Source organism: Lissotriton helveticus, assembly GCF_964261635.1.
Source record: "Lissotriton helveticus chromosome 1_1 unlocalized genomic scaffold, aLisHel1.1 SUPER_1_unloc_9, whole genome shotgun sequence".
NCBI lineage: Eukaryota > Metazoa > Chordata > Amphibia > Caudata > Salamandridae > Lissotriton > Lissotriton helveticus.
The window spans coordinates 2396764-2409418 of NW_027611736.1; the positions used below are offsets into that span (position 1 = coordinate 2396764).

The window sequence follows — 12655 nt, forward strand, 5'->3', positions numbered from 1 at the left end:
AATCACTAGTATATGCAGTAGACCTTTGTACTCTCTACCATTCCTATGTGACTCTAGGAGTATATCCATTTGTATCTCTTCCTTGAGTGACTTGCAACTTGTACGTTTGCAGTTTTTTCTGTAAAGCGCTCTGACACCTTCGGGTAATGTTCGCGCTATATAAAATCGCATTAAATAAATAAATACATATATATATATATATATATATATATATATATATATGTTTCCTTACCCAGAGTGCCTATGGCATTTGCTCCTCTTCTATTCTTTAATATAAGTAATTTATTCTTTGGTAACCTGCATTAAAAACAACATTTTAGCATCCTTTCACCCTGTGAGTTAATTTATTCTTTTTCACTCATTCGTTCAATCACTCTCTGCCTTACTTTCTTATTTGAATTCTTCTTTTTTCTCCCTAGGGAACCTTCAGGAGCTTCCGCCGTCAACCAAGCAACGAAGAAATCAGGAACTGAAGTATTCAATGGGTAAGTATTAATTCTTCTCTTTATATTTCTGTTTTCCTATTTACTTTAAATTGGTATTTCTCTCTAGTTCTAAATTACCGAACTAACTAACCGACGCACCGAAGAGCTCTAACCTGCGCCTAAGCCTGGCACAAAATTGCACTATTTCTATCTAACTAGACTACAGAAAGAATGTGACTAATCTCTGAAAATTCATTGGTGAAGTGCTTTGGTTCTAAAATCAACTGGCGCACTTCACAGCTGGTCTAGACCTTACGCCCGTGTCCAGGAACTCAGGACTAGACCGTCAACTTCCACCGCGGTCCTCCCTGTTGGTAGTACAGGGGAAAATGCCCAGTTCGGCGCTATAATCACCCGCGACCTTTTTGCGAGCGGGTGATCTTTGCAATGCCGGTTCAATGGCAGATACTGCGAGTCAAAGAAGAGCTTTAATTCCTTTTTCCTGCACCCTGACACCTGTCCAGGGGGTGCAGAAGAGGTGAGGCCTGTACTGTGCTGAGGAGGTGAGACCTGTTCAGGGGGTACAGAGAAGTTGAGGCCTGTCCTGGGCTGGGGGTGCAGTGGAGGTGCGGCCTATCCATAGGTCTATACCGAGGCATTGAAGGGCGGTGTGTCACTGGCGTCTATAAGTGATGCAGTCATATCAGTGCCCCCTAAGCCTGGGAAAGACCCTGTAAGTGTACATCTTATTGCCCTCTGCCACTGCGTAACAGTGATAATAAATTCCTGCCTGAGGTGATGCGACTCGACTATCCTTCCTACTAGAGAAAATAGTCTCCCCTGTAGAGTTGGGATTTGTCCCTCTTAAATCCACAGCAGTTGATCTACGGACGGTATTCGCAGTATTTGCAGTGCTGCATCAGGTAAACCCAAACATGAAGTCAGCTGATGCCGATAAGACGTTTGACTCCCTGGAGTAGCCTTTTCTGATCGAGACGTTTAGGCGGCTTGGTATGTCAGGGAGTTTGAGATTACGTATGAAGCTGCTGGACACACAGCCTATGGCCTGCGTTTACGTAAATGGGCTCAACTCAGACGACATTCAGATCGCCTGGGGCACTAAGGTTAGTGTCATAATTTCTGATGTCTTTGTCTCAAAGTGGAGGGTCGCTAATTTGAATCCTGGTTGGTGCACTAGGGAATAGTGACTTATATATTTTTACAATGCTGTGACGTCTGCCCGTGAGAGACAGCACTTTGAATAAGAAAGCCAATAGTTTAAAGAAAGAATTAAACAAAATATAAAATAGGCTATACAAATTATAGCACGGGCTGTACAGAGTATAAGATCAGTCGAGCATAATTTGCAAAAAGAAAAAACTTGTAAATTCTTACTGTGCTATCAGATGTTGCATTTTTACTAACTGCAATCATACTGTAGCTAGTGTTAACCTTTTTTTAAGGTTTCCATGAAAATACTGCATTCAAATAGTACTGGTAACACCCTCACAGTAATCTTAAAAAGAATTACTCTTTGTCACCATGAACCTCCTGGTTTGTCGCGCCCTCTGGTGGTCTGCTCCATTGTCTGCACTCATCTAGTGCAGCTCGGTGATGCCAGCACAACTGGAACAGCCTGGCAGAGCGCACACATCTCAGCTATAAAAGTCCTGCCCGTTGGGTGGCAGGAGCTGCCAGGCAGCAAGGATCCTGAAGTGAGTGTCCACATGCCAGTTTGTGGATAGTGTTCACAACCCCACCGAACCATATCAGCATGCTTCGATTCTTTGCCGCAACCACACAAGCAAAGTGACCCAGGAGTTACAAATTAGCCATGGCGGCTCCGGGCCATTGCTTACATTGATGGCCCCACCCAGGTCTCTGGCCCTCTGGACAGCTATCTAAACAGAGGACATGCCCTTTGAGAAGCTGGTAACCCCTGTGCTTCTTCAAACAGTTCTTTTATCGTGGCGCTACATTTTAAGTGACCAACTCTCACCCCAAGGGCCTCCTCAACAAGGTGCGATGTTTGGGTGACATTTGTTTGCGAAGTCCTGAAGCGTGCATAAAGAACAAGCCCGAAACCCATCAGCCTATATCTTCCAGGATCAAGACCTAACGAGAAGAACAAACGCAGAATTCAAATGTTTTGATAGACCAATGTCATAGTCACAGTTTGATGCACGCACTGTAGTAGTTCACCGTATTAGCCGGTGTTTTGTAATTAGGCTCTCCTACTTGGAGACGGTGGTTTTGTGGTCACTATTAATAAGGGCTTATTGTCCGTCATTGCGGATGCACTGTCTAACTTGTTATTTCTGCTTTTCCTTAAACTTTGTGTTGATCTAAAAGTACCAGTAGGGGGGGCGTGGCTAAGATGGCGGCGGACTACGACGTCTTTCCCAGGCCCTCCGACACCGCCCAACTTTCAGCGTAGTGCAGCGCCCTACCTGGTGCCCATCCACGCCATTGAAGGGGCGCATCAGGGCCTCGGTGCAGTCCCGATCCCGGTGGTAACCCCCTTTTTGCTCCTGGTGTGGGCATTTCGCCGATCGGCGTGGAGCGGCCCGGACTCCCCCTGGGCCCGGCTCGCCGCATGGTCTGCGCTGCGGAGTTTGGAGAGCGGCTGCCCCTGGATCCGGGGCTTGAGAGAGGTGCAGGGGAAGCAGTGACTGTTGCAGAGCTCGGGGCGGCGTCTCCCGGCGGAGTGGAGGTCGGCCCAGAGGTGATTGAAGAGGCGGGGAGCTCCCGCGATACAGGCAGCGGTCGAGCTCCCCAGTTGCGGCCCAGAGGTGAAGAGCGAGTGGGCGGTCGGCCTGAGGCCCGGGACTCGGTCTGCGGGTTGGCGGGTGGCGTGGGGCCCCTGCGGGGGCTCTGGGTGGTGGACCCCGGCATCGGCAGTGAGTGAGTGTGGCCCCCCAAGTCTTGGCAGCTCTCCAGACCTCATGGGGCCTGTTGCTGAGTAGACCAGTGGCGCTTCATCCCGACCCGCGGATCGGAGGGTGGCGCAGTGGGGGGGGCCCTTCCCCATTGTAATCTGAAGAGCGTGACCGCCTGGGCTGGTGTGCGGCCTCCTTTCGGCCAGCATTTCGGCGGGCGGCGCACTCTGGCATTCCCTGACGTCCCCTGGCACTGGCGCTTCATTGAGGGGCCCCTCTCAGGGGTAGTAGATGGGGTGAGATGGCGGCCAGGCACAGTGAAGGGGAGAGACTTACTGGACACCCAGATACTGACGTGAGAGCCTGGGTGTGGAGAGCCCGGGAGAGACGGCGGCCTACCTGGAGTGGTGCCTAGGAGGACCTTGGGGTGTCTTGGCCTAACTGCTACTGCCTGCGAGGTCTTTGGGGAGCACGTGGGGCTGTCGGTGGTGGAGGGCCGCGATGGCTGGAGCGGCCGGGATGTGTGCAGGTGGCGGCCCTGATGGAATCTAGTCCTCTGCAGTTGGTGGTGTAGGGGCCCACTCCACCCGTGGTTGCTGCCTAGGAGAGGAGATTGCTGGTGAGAGGAAAGTGCGTCATCGACCCGTGCGGCGGCGGGCGGCGCTTTCCGGCGGTTACCTGGGCCTGGACTGAGCGGAGAGGTGCACTTGTAGCGGGAGCCTGTTGGTGCCTCATGGGGCCCTTATCAACATCACTTTGTCGGCGGTTAGGGGCAAGAAGGATAAACGCCCGAAAGATCTACAGCAGAAGATGGTGGGTCCGACCGCCTCGCATCCCTAACACCAAGCTGCGCAGCCTGCTGATGCGGACGCGCCGACGACTAAGGCCTTCATGATGGAGCTCTTTGCCGCCATTAAGGAGGACATCTTGGACCTCCGCTTCCAGCTCTCCTCAGATGTCTGGGAGATGCGCCGAGACGTCGATGCTATAGGGGAGAGAGTGGTGACTCTGGAGGAACACGACTTGGGCGCTGCTGAGGAGATCCACCAGCTTCAACAAGACGTTCACCGCCTGACGGAACAAAATCTGGACCTGTGCGCTTGCACCAAGCGGGGCCCTTTCGCAGGGGGGAGACAATGGTTGCACGACAGGGGGCTGCATGATGTGTGGCGCGCTCACCACCCCCTAGAACGCGATTATACATATTACTCCTCAGCTCATAAAACTTATGCGCGCTTATTTATGCGCGCTTAGATCACTTTTTGGCTACGACCTCTCTCTTCCCCCACCTGTCCGCGGCAACTATCACCCCGCGCTCTTTGTCAGACCACGTCCTTATTTCTGTTCAGCTTACCGGTAGTGGGCAGTGGCCGCCATCGTCTGGCTGGCGTCTCCGAGATTCTCTCTTCCATTCGGAGTCGGCAGTCACTCGCATTAGGGAAGTTATCACCCAGTACTTCGCCACCAATGATGGAGATGGTATGGCCCTGGAGTCTGTTTGGGAAGCTCTCAAGCTAGTGGTCCGGGGAGAGTTTCTTGCGCTGTCTGCGACTTATGGTCGGATGCGTAGGAAGAAATGCACTGCACTGGAGAAGGAGGTGGGTGAACTGGAGGCGATACATAAGAGGACAGAGGCTCCATGCGTATGGAGGGAGTTAGAGACGAAGAGACGCATGCTAAAACACCTTGACCTAGATCGAGCGGAGTATGCCCTTTTGCACTTTCGTCACAAGTTTTATCTTACGGGGGGCAAGGGGGGTCGGATGTTGGTGCACAGGTTGAGGGCTCGGGCGCAGCAGTCAGCCATCCAATCCATCAGGGACTCTCAATCAGTGGAGCAGACTACCAACTCGCTTATTGTGGACTCCTTCCAGCGGTTTTACCAATCCTTATATCAAGGGGACCCCAAGCGAGTAGTGGCTTATTTGGCATCTAGCAGCATTACGCCGCTCCTTCAGGTCTCGGCAGAGGCTTTGGATGGTGAGATACGTATCGAGGAAGGACACGAACGAGGAATCGCCATGCTGGGAGGACCTTAGGACTGTAGGCATTAGCCTAAAAAGAATTGTTTTATCACTGAAGAATTGTAATTTTATACCACGGATAACGCACATATTTCTGTAACAGGAATTTTCGACGTGAATTAACTCATCTAGCCTTGAGAAAGCCCCGGCGCAAATCGCCAAGAGGGGGCGAAACACGTGTCGGCTGTCCTCATCGTATGAATTAAAATAAAGTAATTTTTCTACAAACAGAAAGATTCTTGTCCTTCATATCACGAGCTGAAAAAACGGATATTAATCCTGGCAAATAAATCCAATCCTACGTGGAGATCACACTCTCAACTTCTTAAAACGTATCGAGGAAGTCATCTCTGCAATTGCGCAGCTGAAGTTGGCCAAATCTCCGGGGCCAGATGGCTATTCGGCTGTTTTTTATAAGACGTTTTGTGTGGAGCGGGCTCCCTTTTTAACACACCTTTTTAATTCCTTTCTAGAGGTGGGGGAAGTGACCCCCTCCATGGCGGAGGCTGCTATCACAGTCATTCCCACCCCGGGAAGGACCCCGCAGAGTGTGGATCATATCTTCCGATCTCGCTCCTTAACATTGACGCCATGCTCTTCACCAGCATCTTACACATCAGCCAGTTGATGGACGGCATCATAGATCCGGACCAAGCGGGTTTTATTCCGACGCGACAGGGGGGGGCAACACTAAGAGACTTCTGCAACTCATGGATTTAATTCAACATTCTCGTGCGCAGGCCCTCTTTTTATCCATAGACGCGGAGAAAGCCTTCGATCGCGTCGATTGGACATATCTGTTTGCTGTATTGAAAGCCTTCGGCCTGAGGGATAACTTTGTGCGATGGGTTCGTTGCCTGTATGCGGCTCCGAAGGCGGCGGTTCGAGTAAATGGGTGCAAGTCTGCTCTTTTCCCTATCACTAGAGGGACGAGGCAGGGGTACCCCTTGTCCCGGCTGCTTTTTGCGCTCTATATGGAGCCCTTTGCTCAGCGGGTGCTATTCAACGGGGGCGTTGCAGGGATTCAGTTTGGTGCAGATATACATAAAATCAGTTTGTACGCGGATGACGTGATTCTTTCGCTTACGCAATCCCACTCTTCCTTGCGGCACCTGTTGGCAGAACTGCACGAATTTTGTAGAGTAGCGGGATTTAAAGTTAATTTCTCCAAAGCGCAGATACTTAATGTGTCGGTCGCGGCAGCTGATGTACTGGAACTGCAGAAGGACTTTGCCTTCCAGTGCGTTCACTCGGACATCCCGTACCTGGGAATCCGCCTTGCCCCTACAATAGCACAGACAGCTTCCACTAACTACAAGCTGTTAGTGGACCAGACAGCTAAATCCCTGTCCGACTGGTCCCGTCTTCACCTGGCTTGGTTCAGAAGACTGGCGGCAGTTAAAATGATAGTACTCCTGCGCATCTTATACCTCTTTCAGATGCTCCCACTGAGTCCTCCGCCGGGTTCCATCCAGAAGCTACAAGGGCATATTAATAAGTTTTTGTTGAATCATAAATGCCGACGGCTTCCTTTATCACTGATTACAGCCGCTAAGGCCAGCGGTGGGATGCGTTTCCCCTAGCTGAATGCGTACTTTCAGGCAGCCTGCCTGCGGTACATCCTTGAATGTAATAGGCCATGGTCCAGGAAAACTGGAACTTCATGGACCAGACGGTGGCGGGGTGCAATATTTGGCGCGAGCTGTGGCTTCCTCGGAAACATAGAGTGTGGGGTCTCTACTCTTCCCCTGTGACATCGCCGACTTTGAAGGTATGGGACCAACTGGCGCAGCGTAAGGGTTGGACTACTTCCGTCCCCTATGACGCCCATCGTAGATAATCCAGACTTCCCACCGGGCTGTGCTTCCCCGATCTTTCAGCGCTGGAGGGAGGAGGGTTGCAAGAGAGTGGGCTCCCTCTTTGATCTTGATGGCCTAATCCCGTTCCCCCTGCTTCGCCGAGACTATTTCTCTCTTTTAGAGTCCGATGCATTTCCTTATACGCAGGTAGCGCATTGGGTTACTCAGCCTCCTAACATTGCTGCTATGTCCCGTCCCCTGACAGCCTTCGAAAGGTGGGTGGTCTGCAAGAAAGATGATCTCAAACTTATATCTGATTTGTATGCTATGATCATAGCGCACCCCAAAGCTTCACGTACAAAAGCGCAGGTTCGTTGGGAGACGGAGCTGGGGAGTCCGCTGTCACGTAAGGAGTGGGAGCCGTTGCTCTACCGTGCGCAGCACATCACCGCCAATGTAGCAGGTACAGAGTCAGCCTATAAGGCAGTTACCTATTGGTATTATACTCCAGCTCGCATTAAGACTTGGGATCAGAAACACTCAGGCCTGTGTTGGAGGGGGTGTGGTTCCCCGGGCACCTTGCCACACCTTTTGTGGCACTGCCCGAAACTAGAGCGGTAGTGGAAGGCGGTCCTTGATGACCTGAATGATGCATTTCGTATCACGTTCCCTCGAGCTCCTAAACATGTGCTACTAGGGCTCCCACATGTGAAATCGTATCCCTTGCGCTCGCTGAGGGGTAGACCGATTGCTTTGGCCTTGCTGGCAGTGTGCTTAGTCATCCTTGCGCATTAGGGGTCTCCTGATTCTCCTGACCCGAGGGACTGGGTCCAACGGCTGTGGCATCTTCTAGCTAGGAGCAGCTATCACTGTGTATGGCAGGAAGGGGGGCAGAATATGCGGAATTGTGGGACCCATTCCTGCATCTCCTATCCAGGGATTTGCAGGAGGTAACGTGTCCAAAGTATTTGCAGATTCTTCAACTTATTCCTTTGGAGCCTCGGGTCCTGCCAAGGGGATTTGAGTGGTCTGAGCGGTGCTGGGGGAGGGTGTGGTGGTGGCGCAGAGTATGAGGAGGTAGATAAGACTGATGCGGAGGAGGGTGGTAGGTAGTGGGGGAGAGGTGTGGGGGTGGGGGTGGAGGGAGGGGGTTTCTTTTGTCTTTGTTGTTCCTGTTTCTATACTTAATTGCAGTAGATTTGTAATGGTACTGGCGGCTCATCATGGCATTGCATTCTTCTTCGCGGGGTCGTCCTCTGGGGTGTAGGCCCGAACGCTGTGTTTAATGCTAGTAGAATTTGCTCTGCCGGCCAGCGGATATAGGCAGCTGAGCTGTGTTATGGGATGTTATACTGCTCAATAAAAATGATTGACTCTAAAAGTACCAGTAACCTTTATAAGGCAAGTCGGTAAGATTTATAATATTGTCTATCAGTTATCGTTTTATCCCCTTCTTGTAAAATATGCAAACCAAACTTGAAATAAGTACACTTTGTTGTGAGAATAGCTATTGTTGCTGCCGATTTATTTTATTGCAGCACATCAATGCCTCTATTGTAAATCGAACATTGATTATTTGAATAGTATTAATTTCATTCCTGAGTGACTTTTGCACCATTAAGGCGATAAATAATACGTTGACCTCATATTTGAGTTCGATCAGTTTATCCTGTTAGAGTCCTGTCCTGTCCTGTCCTTCGTCGTCGTTTTCTAGTGAGCGGCCTAGGCTCTAAAGGGTCATAGGGCTCTCCCCCTGCCTTTGCTTCGACAGTGTTTGCCTTTAGAGATGCTGATATGAAGTGCGGAGAACTGCAGTTAAGCAGCTCTGAACGAGTGAATGAAATCCATGCTGGTGGTTTGAGCTGGGATCGTGCCTTTCATGTTTATTTCTTCCATCCTGCCTCCTTCGAGGTACATACATTGTCAGATAAGGGGACAGAGGCACAGAAAGAGTAGGATTTGCCTAGTACTAAACAGTTTAAGTCTGATGAACACAGAACTACTTTTTCCTAAGATTATTACTTGGCCACGTTACATTCTGGTAAATAGTCCATGAGAGTGGGTGCTGTGTACCCCTCCCCCCCACCAGAGGCAATGTCTATGTGGTAATCAAACTCTCGTGTCATCGGTAGGCTAAGGGTAAGATTTATTCACCACTCATCCAACTGCACCAGGAACGTAACTGCCGGGAACACTGCTGGCAACGCATCAACAACAACATTCCAGGAGCCGCTGGAAGGAATCTTTACTTAAAGACGCATCACCACAGTCTGGGCCCATTTTTAAAAGCACAGTTTTACTCACAACTTTAGGATGGTTGTAAATACCTCCGATCTTGGACATAAATGGGGGGGGAGAGGCACAAATTTACTTAGTGATTCCTGAAGCTCACTATTTCACAAATTGTAGGACAGGGTTAAACACGAAGTCTCCTGGTTGCACAGTTTCCTAGTGCAGTAAACCGCACGTGGGGTGGTGGTGATTGTGAGGGGGAGGCCGAGGGACTACAATCCCAGAATAAGGACCTGTATAGTGGCCCTGTCGAGAAATAACATTTGGTGTCTATTTCCAGCATCTTTAGGTAAAGTGGTAACGCCGGGATTAGAGGTCATGTCGCCCCTCGGCCCCTCCTATGATGTTTGGTCTGTGTGTAAAGGCGCTTTCGTGTTCTGGATTCAAGTGAGGTGCAGAACCCATTTCAGGTGTCTCCCTGTATCTAAGTAGCCTCTAAAGTTGTGTGCTGTTCCATAACGTTAGTGATACTCTGCATTCTCTCCTCTCACTGCATGTCCCGTCGCTGCTTTTTACAGTCGCTCCTCATATTGAAATTCTTTGTAAAGCAGATGACCCTTGTAGGAAAATTTATAATATCTGTGACACCCCTTGGTACGTAATATCCCGTACCTGGCACAAAAAAAACTGACTCTGCATGATTTACTATATGGTAAATACTTCCTTAAAATATTGCTCATTTTGCCCATGCTTCAATCCATATGAAACTAGTCTTTGCCCTCCCACCCTCTTGTCCACACAGTACACTAGATCCCGCCAGGTATTACATGCTCACCTGCATCAGATTCTCCTAGCGCCTGGCAAGTGTTATTGCATTGTTTGCATTAGATTCAACTAGTGCCTGGCCTGTGTTATTGCATTGTTTGTATCAGATTCTCCTCGTGCCTGGCTTGTGTTATTGCATTGTTTGCAACAGATTCTTCTAGTGCCTGGCCTGTGTTATTGCATTGTTTGCATCAAATTCTCCTAGTGCCTGGCCTGTGTTATTACATTGTTTGCATCAGATTCTCATAGTGCTTGGCCTGTGTTTTTGCATTGTTTGCTTCAGAGTCTCCTCGTGCCTGGTCCATGTTGTTGCATTGTTTGCATCAGATTCTCATAGTGGTTAGCCCGTGTTATTGCATTGTTTGCATTAGATTCTCATAGTGGTTGGCCCGTGTTATTGCATTGTTTGCATCAGATTCTCTTGGTGCCTGGCCCGTGTTATTGCATTATTTGCTTCAACGCTGGTGCCTGGCCCATGTTATGGCATTGTTTTTGTCAGATTCTCCTAGTCCCTGACTCATATTATTCCATTGTTTGCATCCGATTCTCCGAGTGCCTGGCCTGTGTTATTGCATTGTTTGTGTCAGCTTCTCATAGTGCCTGGCCTGTGTTATTGCATTGATTGCATCAGATTCTCCCAATGCCTGGCCTGTGTTATTGCATTGTTTACATCAGATTCTTCTAGTGCCTGGCCTGTGTTATTGCATTGATTGCATCAGATTCTCCCAGCGCCTGGCCTGTGTTATTGCATTGCTTAAGTCAGATTCTTCCTGTGCCTGGCCTGTGTTATTGCATTGTTTGTGCCAGATTCTCCGAGTGCCTGGCATGTGTTATTGCATTGTTTGCATCAGATTCTCCTAGTGCCTCGCCTGTGTTAATGCATTATTTGCTTCAATCCAAGTGCCTGGTTCATGTTATTGCATTGTTTGCATCAGATTCTCATAGTGTTTGGCCCATGTTATTGCATTTTTTGCATCAGATTGTCTTGGTGCCTGGCCTGTGTTATTGCATTGTTTGTGTCAGATTTTCCTACTGCTTGGCCCGGGTTATTGCATTATTTGCTTCAATCCAAGTGCCTGGCCCGTGTTATTGCATTGTTTGCATCATATTCTTCTAGTGCGTGGCCCATGTTATTGCACTGTTTGCATCAGATTCTCCTCGTGCCTGGCCTGTGTTATTGCATTGTTTGTGTCAGATTTTCATAGTGGTTGGCCCGTGTTATTGCATTATTTGCTTCAATCCAAGTGCCTGGCCCGTGTTATTGCATTGTTTGTGTCAGATTCTCCTACTGCTTGGCCAGTGTTATTGCATTATTTACTTCAATCCAAGAGCCTGGTCCGTGTTATTGCATTGTTTGCATCAGATTCTCCTAGTACCTGATCTGTGTTATTGCACTGTTTGCATCAGATTCTCATAGTGCTTGACCTGTGTTATTGCATTGTTTGCATTAGATTCTCTTGGTGCCTGGCCCTTCTTATTCCATTGTTTGCATCAGATTCTCTTGGTGCCTGGCCCGTGTTATTCCATTGTTTTTGTCAGATTCTCCTACTGCTTGGCCCGTGTTAGTGCATTATTTGCTTCAACCCTAGTGCCTGGCCCGTGTTATTGTAATGTTAGCATTAGTTTCTCTTGGTGCCTGGCCCGTGTTATTGTATTGTTTGCATCAGATTCTCTTGGTGCCTGACCTGTGTTATTGCATTGTTTACACCAGATTCTTCTGGTGTCTGGTGTGTGTTATTGCATTGTTTGCATCAATTCTGGTGCCTGGCCTGTTTTATTGCATTATTTGCTTCAATCCAAGTGCCTGGCCTGTGTTATTGCATTGTTTGTGTCAGATGTTCCTAGTGCTTGGCCCGTGTTATTGCATTGTTTGCATCAGATTCCCTTAGTGCCTGCCCTGTGATATTGCATTGTGTCCAACAGATTCTTCTAGTCCCTTTCCCATGTTTTTGCAGTATTTGCTTCAACCTTTGTGCCTGGCCCATGTTATTGCATTGTTTGCGTCAGATTATCCTAGTACCTGGTCTGTGTTATTGCACTGTTTGCATCATATTCTCATAGTGCCTGTTCTGTGTTATTGCATTGTTTGCGTCAGATTCTCCCAGTGCCTGGCCTGTGTAAGCGCATTGTTTGCACCAGATTCTTCTAGTGCCTGGTCTGTGTTATTGCATTTTTTGCATCAGATTCTTCTAGTGCATGGCCTGTGTTATTGCAGTTTTTTGCATCAGATTCTTCTAGTGCCTGGCCTGTGTTATTGCATTGTTTGCATCAGATTCTCCCAGTGCCTGGCCAGTGTTATTGCATTGTTTGCATCAGATTATTCTAGTGCCTGGTCTGTGTTATTGCATTTTTTGCATCAGATTCTTCTAGTGCCTGGCCTGTGTTATTGCATTGTTTGAATCAGATTCTTCTAGTGCCTGGCCTGTGTTATTGTATTGTTTGCATCAGATTCTCCTAGTGCCTGGCCTGTG

The 12655-nt window shown here is 49.0% G+C and overlaps 1 protein-coding gene across 1 annotated transcript in view; it reads left to right on the forward strand.

Annotated features, from left to right (window-relative positions):
* Positions 1–419: 419 nt before the first annotated feature.
* The window catches only part of LOC144806599 (uncharacterized), an 87123-nt gene continuing 74887 nt past the window's right edge, over positions 420–12655 (forward strand). The window contains exon 1 of the mRNA XM_078672930.1: positions 420–485. The gene's annotated coding sequence lies outside the window, so the exon portion shown is untranslated. The remainder of the gene's footprint in view (positions 486–12655) is intronic.